The sequence below is a fragment of the Corvus brachyrhynchos genome, unplaced genomic scaffold (genome assembly GCF_000691975.1).
Source record: "Corvus brachyrhynchos isolate BGI_N302 unplaced genomic scaffold, ASM69197v1 scaffold331, whole genome shotgun sequence".
Taxonomy (NCBI): Eukaryota; Metazoa; Chordata; class Aves; order Passeriformes; family Corvidae; genus Corvus; species Corvus brachyrhynchos.
Genome location: NW_008237229.1, coordinates 6,173,862 through 6,186,962, shown reverse-complemented (window position 1 = coordinate 6,186,962; position 13,101 = coordinate 6,173,862).

Here is a 13,101-nt window from a genome sequence, read left to right as displayed (position 1 = left end):
CATCTGTAAATTCTTCACTTTGTCTGCCTAGACATTCTTGTCTTTATTTCCCCATAGATATGTGCCAATGTCTCTTTAGAGTGCCATAAAATGGATCCAAGCTCCAGGTAGGGTCCAGGGAGTTCCCAAATTGTCCTGCAATAGCAGGGGTTCATGCTGCCATGGACCTGAAAATCCTCATAGACAAACTCACTTTTGATTTCCCAGTTCTATGTGCAATTCTTTTGGGGTTTTCAGATACTGGAAGTAGACTCTTTCTCCATTTTTCAGGGGAGGGAGAGAGAGGATTGGAAAGGAGCAAAGACAATTATTTATTGTTTTCTGCATGGAAAACTGCAAATTTTTTTACGATTTTAGCTAGTGTATCTGAATAAGAAGTTGCAGAAAAATTTGGAACTTTTTTCAGGCTCCATAAAGTACTGTGAACAAGCCTAAAGACTAGTAACTAGGTAGACAGAGATACATACTTTTTTATTTTTTCCCCTATCATGAATTACTGACAGAGAGAAATCCAAGGCCTGAACTATTCTAAAGCTGATCCTCATTGAGAAACTCAGTTATGGTTTGCAATAGTGTCATTACATAAGACTTTTTTTGCAGAAACCCTGTGCTTTTCCTTTCTTTATATACTACTGGACTTCTGTGAATTCACTATAGCTCTGTTGAAGCACTATGCCTAGTGCTTGGCAAATTAACAGATTGTATTAGCTTTTGTAAAGATTATCCAGAGTAGTGGTGGGAGCCTGCCAAGGTGCTTCTCCATCTCTGTCAACTGCATGTAGTCTTTGCCTACCATCTTCACACTGAGAGTTACATTATGGTTATTGAGCTTCTGGAAACAATATTTTATATTTTAAATGTTTTCAGAATAAAGGATGTTAATTGACTATTCTCTGAGTCCCATATGGTTGTTGCAGTATGTTACCCCATAATGACTAAGTAAAAGAATACGGTGTCATTACCAAATCCATATGAACTTTTCCAACCAACTTTTACCTGTTGTCGGTCCTTGATTCATTACAGTAATGCAATAATTAGTGTTCTTACAGCAAAAGGAAAAAAGAAAAACATGCTAGTGACCACAGCTGCCATGTATCAACCATTTGATAAACAGGTCATTGAGAACTTTTATTTGCCCAGTGTATTCATGACGCAAGCTAACTCGACAGCACTGACTAAATAATTTAGTCTTGCCATTTTATGAAGTAGTTTCTAAAATAATAAATTGCTAGAGCTTAGTAAGTTACTGAACTCTTTTTCCTCAAGATATCTGTGGGTTTGAAACAGTCTCCTACTTCTGCATCCCTCAGCAGTAACAGGCGCTAGTGCATTCATTAAAGCCTGCCACTCTGTATAGAACTGCATGCTTTTCGCTTTACCCATTATCCAGTAGAGGGTATTAATATAATCCTACCTTTCAAAATCCATAAGCATACAGCAAAAAGAATTATTCTGTTATAGAGTCTATTAACACCACATTACCTAGTTGCTGTTAGGGGTCTTTGTGATATTTCTTAAATACTCATAAGTAGTCTCACTTTGTCTACGAGCAGAAAGACCTGGTGTTGTGAAATAATGATACTTGTGGAAACTGCTAGAGGAAAATTGCAAGGACAGCTCAGCTGTGGGAAGGAACAAGGCTGTGTTCTTAACAGTTCTGATTTTCCAACACATGCTTGAAGCTTTTGTTCTCTGCTCAGTAACCGCTTCCACCGCATTTCTGTGCTGCTCTTGGTTAAAGCATCCCTGCTCTTGGTTAAAATTGAGTATGTAGAAAATAGGAACAACAGTTAGCAAAAGGCCACAGGCTAAGTTCTTTCTCATGTCTTATGAAAGTCTATTTCTTCCAGTTTGAAAGAGGGGGCAAAAATTATAAATTTTGGATTCATTATTTTCATAATTCAGAAATTCCAATGTATTCACTTTGAATATCGATTGAGGAAATATCACAACATTTTACCCAGCATGCAGAATTGGAAAAAGACTGAAACAGAGATTCTCACTAAGTCTTCATTCCGCCATATCGTCCCACCTGCAATTGTGGGCTGTGGCAGTAACCAATGTACCTAAAGCATCCTACGTGCACAATTGGAACAACTGAGGCAGTGTAACCTCTTTGGCATGGAGATTGAAAGGACTGCCACATTACATTGAATCCGATGTGACCCAGTCCATTTTAGCTGGAGAAACTGAAGTCCTCCTTCTTCCCTGCCTGTTGCTAACCTGTGAAAAACCCCAAAATTCAAAGGGAGCAGGGTATATTAGTGAGAGCTTATGGTAGTTATTTGTTTTGCTTGAAGATGTCATAGTAATTTGGCAAGGTTTATATTCAGGTTTATGAGAAATTGTTCGAGAATATGATTAGCAGAATATGGGAAATGTCTCATACAGTGTCAATTTTCCAAGTAAGTTAAATCAGTCAGTGTTGTTTTCTAGCTGTTTATCTTATTTTAAAAAATTTTCTTGGAAGCAGGAAAGTTGCAGCTTAACAAAGGAAGAATTCCCTAAGTGGCCAGGAGAGAAGATCTTTTTTTTCTTCTCTCCACAAGGAAAGGCCTGCTAGAAAAAAGGGCAACCCAACCTGATGGGTTTTATTTTCTCATTTGAACAGTCCTTTCCAGATTGTTTACAGACTATCAGAGATTTCTGGAAGATGTTTTGGTTATTCAAACTTGAGGCTGTGTTAGTAACAGATGACTATAAAGGACCAAGAAAGCTGGCTAAAGAAATCTGTGCAGTAATTTTGACTGCAAGAAAATCTTAACCATGAAGACTTGGTTTGACTAGGCTGGCCTAGGGTCACTGTCAGAAGGAACGCTAATAAACAAGTTTGCTCCAGAAGAAGCCAGAAAAAATATGGATTAATATTTATGCTTGCCCAGCATCAGCTATTAAAAGAAAGAAATGAACCTTACACTTTGAAAACATGTTGAGCCTTCACCACAAATTGAAATGGATACTAAATGGAGTTTGCAGAGGTTATTATTTATTTAGTGCTGGAGGTGTTCATGGTACATTACAGACATGTAAGAAGACAAGGTCCTTGCCCTAAGGAGCTTGCAATTCAAGTTAGATAGCAACAGATAATAAATATAGACTCTGTAGTGAATGAGAAAAAGAAAGACAGGATCACAGATTTTAAAAAAAGGATGGTGCCCTCAGGAGAACACTTTTTATAGAGGAATATTTTTTTTTTTTTTTGGTCAGGGTTGTGTGTACATGTTGGAGTCTTTCACATATTTCTTGCCAGTTTATTAGCTGATTTTTTTACCTTATTATTTTAGGCTTTTAAAATATCCAGATCTGAGTATCAAATAAATCATAATGCCAGTATGCAGTAGAGTAAAATTATTTTATTTGTATATACATATTCAGGGCCAGAAATACAACAGAAAATTTGAAGCCACTAAGGAGGAAAACAAAAATCTTTTAATCATATATCTAAATTCCTTTTCTCCCCTTGAAAATAAAGAAATATCAGATTATTTTTCCATTTGAGTTATTTCCTAAATTCTTTAAGCTACAGAGTATTTTGTGTCTTACTTGCAATGAGATTCCTCTCCCTTATCCCATTTCGATTCTCTGGCATTTTTTCTGTGCAACTTTGCAAAAGTAGAAAAGGAAATGAAATGTAAGTTTATATTAGCTTGTGGAAAAACAGGTTAGATCACTATTAATCAAATTTGTTACTAAAACTTAAGACTGGCTGTTAATGGAAAGCACATGAAGATAAGGTCCAACACAGCTGGTCAAAGGTAAGGAAGGGTGAAGAACATGCTGAGCCCTGGGTCCGAGGGAGGGGCTGGCAGCTGCACTGCTGTCTCTGCCTGGTGAAGAGTCTTTGTCCCCTTCAGGACCTCTGCCTGGTCACAGAGCACATAAACAATCTATTTGATATCACTGGTTGAGACAACGTAAACCTTTCCAGGAAAAGAATCACCACAATATTTTGCAGGTTTTGAAGTTATTATTGAAGGAACCCATGATGCATTTCCATTATTAGTTACATTTTTATTATCATATGCTGCAATAGGTCCTTAATCAATATTTTTCCATGTAATTTTTAAGATGACTATCCTCTGATCTGAAGGCCCAGGAGTCAACCATGCCTTGTTAAGTGTTAGGAAAGCTGTGTTTGTAGACATAGAATTAAAGGATTTAGGCCAAAGACATACGGTCTGACTTCTGGAATAATTCAAGCTCTAGAATTAATCATTGCCTGAAATAGAATATGGCACTTAAAAAAAAAAATCTCCCCCAAATTAACCACCTTCCACTCTTAATTTTCAAATTCTTAGTTATAGAAGGAGTCCAACAGTAGCTTTAGTAATTATTTTTGATGGTAAATGTCTCACAGTTTTCGTTAATTGACTTCCTGCTTTAAATTCCAACTCATTTGAAATGTGAATTTATTAATTTACAATTCCCAGTGTAAACTGAATGAATCGCATAATCTTTACCAAAAAAAATGTCTGATATATTTAGCAAATGCATTTCAAGACATATACAGGAATTTGCTCTACTGAACAGATTCACAGTCGTGAAAAAGGTAAGTGGGCAAAGCTCTTATATCTGTGATGTTGACTAATAGCAGTAAATACTAAAACTGACTTCAAAACCTTGCAGGCATGGCTCAGAATCCTGAGTCATCAAACAAAGAGAATGCAAAGAAGTGTACATGGAACAGCAGGGGGGAAAAGTACCAACCCTTCACACATAAATACAGACCTGAGGGAGATCTCAAAGTGACCAGGAAAATCCTCTGAAAACATTTATTCAGTTTGATGAGTAAAAAGACAAAAATAATGCTAGATTTTTCAGGAGAAGAAATTGTGAACAAAATGTAATTATTATGCCACTCTATCTATAGTGTTTCATATCTTGAAACTGTACAATTTATGTCACCTTCTCAAAAGGATATAGCAGATAGGAAAGTAGTGAAAAGAGTGATTCATTTCATAAAGCAGCAACGGGCTTTTTTAAAAGCAGAGGTTACAAAGCTCAGCACTCTTTATTCTGCGAAAAGGTGGTAAAGGTCTTTAAAAGCATGGCTCTCACACCAAACTCGGGAAAAGTAACAGACACTACTTCTCAGAGCAGGTGAACTATTGGCAGCCAATAGTTTGAAGCATTAAGTTTAGAACAAGATGTACTGTTCAGCTTTCTCAGAGGCTGGTGCATGATAGGAAATATGACATATCCACTCAATACCCTGCTCTCTGGCCCAGGTGTTATGAGGCTATTTTTGAGACAGTATCCTTGTCTGACTCAATTCTTTCTCCTGTGTTGCCACAGGACTTGTTTTTCAAGGCCCAGGATGGTGTTCCAGGCAGTAGCGTGAGGCACATGGTAGGTGTCCAACCATGCAGCGGTTACCTCCACATTGTGAGCGCATAGCGCTTGCCTTGGTGTGTTTGAAGCAGTGTGATGTCACCAATCTGCCAGGCCTCCCCATACTTCTATATTGATCACTGTCCCCCATACCACAGGGGCTTTACCTGCTTGGCCTGCTGGATTGCCACATATCTTTCACAGTTATGGATAACCAGGGATATAGTGTCCGTGGTTAAGTCCACCCCCTCAAGCATGAGCCCATCTATATGTTTCATCTCTTCCCTGATGACCTGATGTCATGAGCCCACTGAGCCAGAAATAATTCACCCTTATGCTGCTAGTCTTTAATTTCCTCTTTTAATTTTTGGAGATCCTTGGTCAGTCTTTCCACAGATGAGAGGCAGACCTGTGTCAGGGTGGAAATAATATCTTCACATAGCCAGAGTTTGGTCCCTGGAAATATCTGTCCTGACTCTAAACCTGTGGTAGACTGCACAGAGGAGAAATAGCAGGCATATCAACCCAGGCATGCTTTCTTTAACATCCAAAGGGAATTCAGAAATTGTCAAAAGCTGTTGTAGCAGACCTAAAGAAGGAGAAGGGGGTGAAAGGCTGGGAGAAGTTATCATGTTCCCCCCCACAGCCTGGGTATGAATGAATCCCCAGATTACACAGCCAAGGCCAGGACAGGCGAACACCACTGAATGCACATTCCAAGTGACCCTCATTGCCCTTGATGTTATTCATGTTGTGAACTGGTGTCACACAGTACATCAACAAAGAAATCCTGATCTTTCTCCCTGTTTGACAAATATTACCGCAAATATACATATACAGGAATGTACATATACAGGAATATGTATAAGGCTAGGTACTATGCTCACATGTGATGCCTTGAGGTGACCACTTAAAACACAGAGGCTAGACAAAATAAGAGAATAAAAGTAGGGATTTATTTGAAGAGCCTTCAAAGGTACACCCGGGGCAGTCAAAAGGCTACACCCAAGATGGAGCCTGGGTCATGGGTTCTTCCCACTTTTATAAGTTTGGTCCATTTGCATATCAGGGTTAATTCTCCAGTTATAACCTCAGTTAATGATGAATTACCCCAAGTTTGCCACCCCTCTCAAGGCTTTAGTTTACACATTTTGGGGCCTGGTGTCCTTGAAGAGCAAACCCAGAGAGTCTTTTTACATCTAACCAGCATGAGAGAAAAGTAGTTAACAGGCCTCGCAAAACTTCAGAGTTACACACTAAGCAGTACAGGATCTGAAAAATATAAAAGTTAAAACCTAAGGCATCACATGAACAGATCGAGCATAATCTTTAGCAGAGGGAGAAGCAGAGAGGGAAAAGGAGTTTATTTTTTCATGGCATTTGGGGAGTGAGGCATTTGCAGTCATTACAGTATGGTTTGGGCTGACTACAACACAGAGGAACCTGGCAGGAAGAAGGGAAAGGAACAGTTTACTGCTGTAACAGGAATAAACTCAATCCAATTTTACTTTTCCTGAGGTCATAGGTCATATCACCTGCTGCTGAATGTTCTGCCCGTACTGGATAATGAGTGTGAAAACAATATGTTTATTGAGGAAGAGTCCTACAGTCTGTTTTGAATGTTTTTATACATATATATATATATTTATACACATACACATGCATGAAACATACACACACACGGATATATACAATTTATTTTTTGTTTCTGTGAGGCACACTTTCTTCCCATAGTTTTCCTGTGAGTGGAAGTTGGATCTGGATTTTTTCCGAAGTAGAAAATATAGAAACCCAACTTAAGAAGTGATACCTCCTCAGTCTGATGCTGCTAAACTATACAAAAGGGATTTGATGATGTCCTCAAGCCTGCCTACATGGACAAAGTGACACACCAGGTAAAATTGATTGATTTTATATTCGAAGACAGGTTTTTGGAAATCAAGGTCAAGGTCAAAAGTTCCTCTTTTTCTTTGGGAAGAGAGCAGAATAAGTGGATTTGGAAAATGTTGCAGGGGGATTGCCAGCAGGATTTAATACAGTGTCAAAAGGAAGGGATAAAAAGAGAAGAAAAAAAAAATAACTTGTGCTTACCCTCTTATCTGATATACCCTGCAATTGCAATCTGCTCTAAGGGGTGTTTGCTTCCTCCTGATAAATTCTGTTTCAAAGGACAAATCCTAACATCTGATTATAGGTTAGATCTAATGTAATTAACTTAATTGAAGCAACCAACAGGCAGAAATACAGAGATGATGTTCATGGGATTCTTTCACATTTCTGATATGGTTTGGGATAAGAATTGTTTCCTGTAGCAGGAACCACGTGTGACAGTACACAAGGCTCTCTAAGGTAATATAAATCCAAACAACCCCGGATGATTCCAGAAGCATGCTGCGCTATAAGAAAAACTTTTTTCTGGCCTTTGTTTCCCTGTGTCTGGCTGGTATATCTTTTCTGTTTATGCCAGATGTGGAAAATTCACTCATTTTGGAGTGGGAGGTGTTACTGGTGTGTGAATAAAGCATGAATATTTGTACATCTTTCATCTTGCACATCTAAGTTGGTAGCTGTAAAAACATATGAAAACACAAGACACAATTATCCTACCATTTTAGTTGCGGAGAGATGTGTGGGTGAGAGACTAGATGTGTACTATTTCTGTTTCATAACATGTTTGTCCAACGCAGCATGATCAGTGCTACGCTGCTTCAAGTGGGGATTATTCCCTGACAGGCAGAGTCCACCGATCTTCATCTTTCTTCCAGCAGTTTTGTGCTCCCCAGCCTTGTAAACTGTCTAAGGTAGCTTGTACTACACCATGTCGATTATGTCTAAAATCAGGAGGGGAACAGTGTGACTAATAATCTTTTGATTGTGGAACCATCAAGTGGTCCTACAAGAGATTTAGATTATGTGATATAAAGACAGTGAGTTTGATGTAAATTGCACTAAATCTTGTCCTTAGTAAAGCTATGGTTTCTCTCCCCAGTATTGCAATCTGTAATTTACTGAATGGTTGGCAGGCTTCTTGGGGCAATACACAAGACTGCAAAATGCAGTATTATATTATTTTCATATAATGCAAAGCAATATAGATGTTGTAATCTGGAATTACATGTTGTTTATGATTATCAACCTCATTTAATTTACATAATAACAGCATGCCAAATGGCTTTGAAATAGTGCTTTCAGTACAAAAGTCTAGATAGTATGTTTTTTATAAAAATTACTTAATTCATGGAATCAGTCTTTAAAGATAGCTATTGATACACTTGCATTACATCATTCTTTTCTTACATTCATCAATTCACTGTTGATGTATGAGAAGAATTACTTAATTTTAAGAGAAAAATCAGGAAACTATTATATTAAAATACCAGTTCTGCATTTTTTTATTATTCTTTTTTATTCTAACATGTTTCTATCATCTGATAAATGGAGAGAGATTGGATCCTAAGGCTTGCCATTCTGACAAAATTTATTGCTCCAAATGTTCTGGTATTTATAAAGCACTGACACAGGCCAGAACGAAAAGATTTTACAGTACAAAATTAGGTATTGAATACTATAGAAAATGTTTTGACTTTTTAATTTGGTTTGGGGTTTTTTTGTTTGGTTTTTGGGTTTTCTTTTGAGGGTGGTGGGAAGGGTTTTCTTTGGTTTAATATACCTTGAAACACTTATACTCCTATTTGTTGCACTGCAGTGTTGAAGAGGGCAGCCCTTGCTAGTCAGTTCTCCAATGAATTACCAGACCATGGACCTCCATGACTTTATTTCAGCTTATGGATAAAGTTGCAGAGGTCTTCTTGTTTGGTTGGTAGTTTCTGTTTGTTTGTTATGGGGCTTTTTGTTTGCTTGGTTTTCATTGTTTTTTCTGTTTAACTTAGGACATTCACTATGTTGAGCAATAACATTTTAAACAAATTTTGCTAAGGGTGAGAGTCTTTCCTTTAAGCTTATCAAGATGGTTGCTTTTATTAACCTTGTCACTTGGCTTCTTATCATTAGCCTCACTCATATCATTACAGAGGAAGAACAGTGATCTAGAGGACATTACTACTCCGTATATTCCTCTTTTCATTGTTCTTCCCGGTTTAATTTTTAAAGGTAATTTTATTCTAAGGAAGTCCACTTGTCTACTAAAGCACTGCTGTTTCTCTTGGAACAAAAAAAAAGATCCACTGACATTTTTCCTGTAAATGGACCTCATTACACCTGCTCTGTGAATACTTTTGAGACATTGTTTGGTACTGTGTAATTTCTACTGTGCAGTTAAAATTGTTAATGTTGAAATTATTATCCCTAAAAAATCGCTATGGGTTAACAGGTCCAGACGTTATTACATTACTGTGTATGCAAATTTAGACTTCATTTTATAGCATGCATTATGCCCAGTATCTTCAAGAAAACCCCACAGAAAACCCCACCAAAAACCAAAAAAAAAAAAAGAATCCCAAAAAACTATTAAAAATAAGGCTTGCAATAAGCATCTTAGGTTATTTCAATAAAAGAAGATTTGTGGGAAATTATATCTTACAATATCTTTCTGCTGCTTAAGGTATATTGTTGCTCAGCAACAGCATCTATTTGGACTGTAGAATTAGACAGTAAATTAAAGGATTCAAAGGTATTAAACTGGTTTTTTTCATGCCAAAAAGTGACTAATCTTTAAAAGTACCCCAAAGGATGCTGTCTGCAAGTGCTCCTTCAAAAGTTGATAATCAAATCACAGGAACAAAGTTTCCAATACAAAAGAGGAGAAAGATAATTCTGGTGATTAGTCTATAAATCTTATTGTGGCAGACCTGACTGACACAAGACACAAGTGTAGTGGTCCATAGTGTCTTATAAAACTCTTTGGCAATATTCCTGTAAAGAAGGGTTATTATGTCTCATTTTAATCTTTTTAGAAATTAATGCACTATTAATAGCATAATAATACTTATGAAGACCATGAAAAATTCTTTTGTATTTTCAGTATTAGGAATTGAATAGTTTTAAGAGTACTTACTGATATCTGCCAACTTAAAAAAAGCTGGCAGAGTAAACTAGTGGCTATTGATAAATTAATTTACTTGAATATTCAGAATATTGAGTGCTACTAATAACTGTGCTTCCTATGCACAACAACACTGAGCATACACAAGATTGAAAATATGATTCATACCGTAAAAGACTTGCAATCTAAGCACATTTCAGGGCTGGAGAAACTGGATGAAAAATAAAAATATCTTCGGCATTTGTTTTTCAGTGATCCATCACTGACTTCTGAAAGCTGAAATAACACTGAAATAACGCAATGTGTGCCCCCTTCCCTGCCTTTCTTCACATAAGTTAACTGAGATATTTGGATGTCAGCTCATTCAAAAAATTCCCCGTAATGTGAAAAATCTGGTTAAGATTGGTTTCCAAGAATTGCATAAATTAAAGGTGTACCTCCCATATTTCAGAGACTAATAATTTAAGTAAAGTTTTTTTCCATTTTTTTAAAAAACAATGTATTTTGTTTCAAACCTAAGAAAGGATTATTTGTTTCATATCTTAATTGTGTTTTAGGGTAGAGGAGAAGTGTCTCATATTTCATTTTACTGGAATTACTTGTGGAGTTACTGGGGGGTTCTTGGTACCCATTGGCTGATGAGCACCATTGTAGCCTGTGGCCAATATAACAAAACCTACAAATTTACAGGTATCCATGACATAGAGACTCCTGATGTTCACATCCTTCCAGTATTTGGAGAGAACATCATGAATGTTTATAAAACACAGATTTTAATGTAAACTGTGGGAAAGCTCAAAGGGTCTGAGGAAGATACACCAGTTCAGAAGCACAATAATCATGATTTCAAAACCACGTAGATCATGGACAGTGTTGTGGAGTACATCAGTGCAGTCCTCTTAAAGCAGCACCATCAAATTTGGCTTCTTTGTGGCCTTAAAACCACTGAAGTGAATATTGTTTACTAAGTTTTTTACTTGTATCTAAAATGTATTGTGTTGTTATTGAATGTAATTTTTGATTGCAATAAGTAGATATTTAAGTATACATTTTTAATGAGAGTTCACCAGATGCAGCTGAAACATGGGGGTTTTTTGGAAAGAAACTTACATGGAACAGTGCTTGTTGAAACTCAGCCACTGTGTGAAGTAGTCCCCTTCTGAACTCCTTCACCCTTGGTTTCTACTGAAGACACATTCATAATGATCTCCTCAAAAATATTTTCTATCATCTCAGTCTTTAGCTTTGCTCTTAGATGATATTTTGATTTAAGAAAATAAATTTGATATGTTTTGGTTTATAACTATGTCCTTGCTAATGCAACCACATATTATGTCTCTTAATTTTGGAGTACACATTAAAACCCCAATAATTTCTTATATGGTAATGCTTGTAATCAACACATTAGACTTGACATGATGACTATGACTACAGAACATTAAGGAGAGGATTAAATGAGGAGTGATGGCATTACAGTAATTTTCTTGGATCAGGAAACAACAAATTTGCTTAAGAGCGTCTTCACTTGTAATTTCCTTAGAGCATAAGCACACTTGCTCTACTTGCATAAGCACATGCTAAAACCTTCTTGCTTCTCTGCTGAAGCCTAAACATACTTTAATAATTTTTCTAGATTATAGAGTTTAATTTTTATAGAGCATGTCAGTATTACTTTGAAAGACTTATTTTCAGCACTGATTTTATTTTGACTGGACCAAGGAAAACCTAATATATAGTTTAGAAATAAACAGCTTTTTTTTCTCTTAAAATAGTCATAAAAGAACCTTAGAGTTCTCTTGAAACATCCTCTAGATGTCAGTGTCTGGAAACCCACTTGTTTCCCTGAGGTTTAAAAAAAAACCCAAACCCAAACCATTTCTCTATAGATCCAGGCTGCATCTCTTCCCTTTTGAACAGACAGCAGAGAGACAGTTTTGCATTGATTTGGTAGATATCATTGCAAGTTTTAACCATTTGAAAGTTTCTAGTGGCCATGGCCACCATGGAACCCATATAGTAATATCTTTGTGCTAGAGAAAACTTAAATTTATGTTTTATATATATATATATATTTTTTTTTAGCTTATTGTATATGGCAGTCATGAGAGATACTGTTCAATAAAAGATGGAACTATGTTACTTACTTAAGATAAACATTGTGGGTAATGTTAACACATCATGGAAGAATGGCTTCAATCTCATTTCAAAGCATCATGTACCTTTTCTGAAGACAGCCAATGGCTCTCAGAAGGTTGATTTCTGAATCCATCTGTTGCAAGATGAAAGACACCGTAACTTCTTTTGATTGTTGACAGTGTGTTTTAAACAGTCTTTAACATTTTTTTTAACACTGTGTTGCTTTAACCAGACAGAAGGTACCAAGGTACCAAGGTACCACCACGTTATACACACCGGTCTAATAATTTTCTCTGTTTCATTTATTTTCTTCTTTGACTCTTTTTCATGAGTTCTTTTACTTAGAGTTCGAATTAAAATGCAGGAAACAGGGAGTTTATCTTCGGACTTAGATGTTTATTATTTTCTTATCTATGGTACAGTTGCACAGGGTGTGCCTCTGAGTTAACGAGATGGAAAATGGCCCCGAGTTTTAACTTCCAAGGCCATTTAAAGTCCAAACTATCTGATTATGGAATTCCAACTAATTTATTTTACTTATAACCCAGTAACTCATTTATGATCCAAATTGCAGGTTTTTTGAACCAATACCAGAACAATACCTGAACATCCAGATTTGTGAAGAAGAAGGA